Source organism: Acomys minous (assembly GCF_964271855.1).
Source record: "Acomys minous genome assembly, chromosome: 20".
Classification (NCBI taxonomy): Eukaryota; Metazoa; Chordata; class Mammalia; order Rodentia; family Muridae; genus Acomys; species Acomys minous.
This window is the reverse complement of record NC_140502.1, coordinates 16,078,428-16,082,618: the sequence shown is the minus strand read 5'-3', so window position 1 is coordinate 16,082,618 and position 4,191 is coordinate 16,078,428.

Here is a 4,191-nt window from a genome sequence, read left to right as displayed (position 1 = left end):
GCCTGCTGGGGGCCAGACTGCCAATGACTGGACAGCCCCATCTGGGGCAGTGACTAGCAGTGAAGGGGGATTTTATCTGGGAGATTACCCTTGATCAAGTCCCTGAGGCTAAGGCCACACTAGGAACTCTCGGCCCACAGGCAGTGTGGAGATTATTGATCCTGAGGTGGTGGAGGTGGGTGGCCACCAAATCCCAGAGCCATTAGAAGTTGTATCCCTTCTCCTGAGGTTTCCTAGCCTCTCTGCAGCCAGGGACAGATCTTGGCATCACCTGCAACTATAGGAAGAGTGTCGACTGGCTCAACTGTCTCCTAAGGGACCTGCAAGGGAAGGAGCAGCTGTGACCAGGGTGCTTAGGGCACTGATTTGTAGGGAGGCCCCCAGGAGCTGCAAGAAGCAATATGTCCAGTAGCTAAAGCATGAATTTCAATCACTATAGCCACTGTATTGTCCCTCCATGTTTGTATACTAGGTTGATCCACTAGGTAAGATCCATGTTCTTAGTGCTCTTTGTAGTTCCTTAGGGAATTTTCTGAAATGTTTTATGATGAAAAAATTGGACATAGACAAAACCAAACTACAGGAACACAATAAATGCCCTTGTCATCATGAAGTCATGACTAATCTTCCCAGACTACTGAGTGGTGTTTTTCTATATTTGAAACCAACCCCATGACTAGCCAGATTCAGCAAGAAAATTCATGTGATACACAAGTCTCAATATCTGTGTTTTATCTCAAGAACCCGCAAAAATGCAGAAGAAAAGAAACAACTCTACAAAGTTGTCCTGTGACTTCATATATAAGCCATGTAATACACACACACACACACACACACTTCATACCTGCACATTAGGTAATTTTTATGTAAAAAGACAAATTCCAGACTTTGATATTCCAAATGATAAGTGTATTTTTTATAACATAATTGTAATGCCATTATTGAAGATGAAAAGAGATTCAGATAGATGGCTCAGCAACTTGTCATGTAAAGGCACCTGTTGCCAAGCCTGAGGACCATGGCTAAATCTTCAAGTTCCATACACAGAAGGAAAAATCTGACTTCTGCAACTTGCCCTTTGTCCTCCAAATATTTGCGTGGCATGCCCATGTCCAAAGAAATGGACACACACACACACAGAGGGAATGCACACAAACACACCAATCTATCACTCAATAAATATAAAATTAAAAATTAAAATATATCAGGAATAGTCTGTTTCACTGATATTTCCCCATATTGTTATTTAACATTCACTCTCAATAGTGTGAGCTCTTTTTGGAAATGGGAATAAAATGAAAGTTCAAACTCTGTAACTGATTGATAATTCTCTTTTCATACTGTCTTATTGAGCCATAATTCACATAGTGTACAATTTTTCAATTTTCATTTTGAAAATTTCCATATGGGGGAGTACACCTAGATCCCAGCATTCAGGAGGCTGAAGCAGGAGGGGGTGCTATAAGTCTGAAGTCAGCCTAGCTGATGAAAACACAGTTTGTCCAAAACAAAAAAAGGGGGGGAAGGACAATTTACAGTACATCTGTGTTCCCTTACAATGACTAATAAATACTTTTCTCTTAATTTATCATAGGTAGTGATATGAGCACATGTGTACATGTAAACACAGACTCTAGGGACTGGGCACTCATCCTCCATGGGACAGTTGGATGGTACAAAGCCGGACCCATCTGTGCTCTATATTTTGTGGAACCCACTCACCTAGGGCTCTTCAGGTCTTCTGGTCTGTATCTCCCAGATGAGTTCCTAGTCTCTGTCCTCCAGATCAGATACCATGTGTGTTTGGTGCTGCCATCTTGGATCCTTCATACATTCAAAATTTTAGACTCATGGAGATAGGAAAGATGGTTTCTTTAAGGTTGCCAAATACAAACAGCCAAACCACTATGAATGCAACATGAATATAATTCCTGATTGTTCTGTAATCATTCTTGCTATATCCAGTATATATTTTTTAATTTTTAAATTTTATTTTATTGATTTATTCTTATTACATCTTAATGGTTATCCCATCCCTTGTATCCTCCCATTTTTCCCTCCCTCCCATTTTCCCCTTATTCCCCTCCCCTATGACTGTGACTGAGGGGGATTTCCTCCCCCTGTATATACTCAGAGGGTATCAGTCTCTTCTTGGTAACCTGCTATGTTGGTTCCAGTTGAGCATTTGTGTAGTTGTGTTTTTGCCATGGTGTAGTTATCTATTTCCTGTGTAGTTTGTAGGTTGTAGCTTGTCCCTTTGGGATGGAGTTTTCCTTCTAGTACCTTCTGTAAAGATGCATTTGTGGATAGGTACTGTTTGAATTTGTTTTTCTCATGGAATATTTAGTGTTCTCCATCAATGGTTATTGATAGTTATACTGGGTAAAGTAGTGTGGCCTGGCATCTGTGGTCTCTTAGGGTTTGCAGGATCTCTGTCCAGGCCCTTCTGGCTTTGATGGCCTCTGCTGAGAAGTCAGGTGTAATTCTGATAGGTTCATCATTAAATGTTATTTGGCCTTTTCTCTTGCAGCTTTTAATATTTTTTTCTTTGTTCTGTATATTTTGTGTTTTGATTATTATGTGACAGGCACTTTTTCTTTTCTGGTCTATTCAATTTGGTGTTCTGTAGGCCTCTTGTATGTTTATAGGCATCTCTTTCTTTAAATTGGGAAAGTTTTCTTCTATGATTTTGATGAGAATAATTTCTGGGCCTTGGACTCTGATATCTTCTCTTTCTTCAATGCCTATTATCCTCAGATTTCTTCTTTTCATGGTGTCCTTGATTTCTTGGATGTTTTGTGTAAGGATTTTTCCAGATTTAGCATTTTCTTTAATGGTTGCTTCAAGATCTACGATTGTATCTTCTAGACCTGAGATTCGTTCCTCCATCTCTTGGATTCTGTTAGAAAAGCTCACCTCTCTGTTGCTCACCTTCTTCTCTGAGGTCTCACGCTCCTGTTTTTCTTCTGCCAGTGTGTTTATCATTTAATCCATTTTCATCTTCAGATCTTGAACTGATTTTTTTATTTCTTTCATCTGATTGTATATTCCTGAGGTTCTTCCATTGCCTCTTTATAGGCCTTCAGAGCTTGAACTGATTTATTGAATTCCTTCATCTAGTTTTTTGTATTTTCCTGAAATTTTTCCAGTGCCTTTCTACTGGCTTCTTTTATATCTTAACCTGTTTGGCTGCATCTTCCTGCACTTGAATATGAATTGTATTTGTTTCCTCCATTATCGTCCCCATTACTAAGGATTTAAGGTCATTTTCTTGTATTTCCATTGTTTTTGAGTTCTCTGGGTTGTTCTCTTTGGGAAAGATGGAATCTGGAGACACTATATTGTTTTGTGTTTTTTGCATATGCTTTTACACTGTCCTTTAGACATCTTGCTGTCTCTGTTTTTGTTGGATAGCTTTCCAAGTTGGGTGGAGGGAGTCTGATGATAGATTCACCTGTTTTCTCATGATTTCCCTAGGCCAGAAGCTCTGATGCTTCACTGGTCTGGATAGCAGGAGGCTAGCCCTGTCGTATTGGACTCTCACAGCAAGGGATCGTCAGCTCCCCTTATACTGTGGGTCCTGCAATCATTCTGGGTCTCTGAATGTGCCTTGTGTCAGGTCAAATTGTCCACAGCCTTCTGGATCCCCTTGTAGCCCCGGAGCTCTCCAGGGACTGCAGCAGGTCAGGTAGAGGTGGTCTGATGGCCACTTTACTCCCTGTCTCCCTGAGAATTCCTTAGTCCTGGAGCTTTGTTCTTCTGTTGATCTGTGGTTCCTGGTAGTGTGTCAAGACTCAGATGTTTGCAGAGTCCAGGTTAGTGTCACAGGGTCCAAATCATCCTCACACTGAGTCCAGTTCATGTCTCTGTGCCCAAGTGGGTCTCAGGGCCTAATTCACGCACTTAGTCCACTTAGCACTGAGTCCAACCTGGGTCTTTGGCCCAAAGCGCACACTGAGCTCGCTGAGTCAGTTAAAATCTCAGGACCTAAACTTCCCACTGAGTCCTGTCAGAGTCTCAGGGCTGGGAATGCCCGCCAAGACCAGTCAAAGACTCTGGGCTCCTCCCATGCTCTGAGCTCAGCTAGGTTCTCTGGGACCAAACAGCCTGCCAAGCTCAGCTAGAGTTTCTGGGCCCAACCTGCCCGCCAAGCGCAGTTATGGCCCCCGGCCCCAAACTGCACACAGAGCT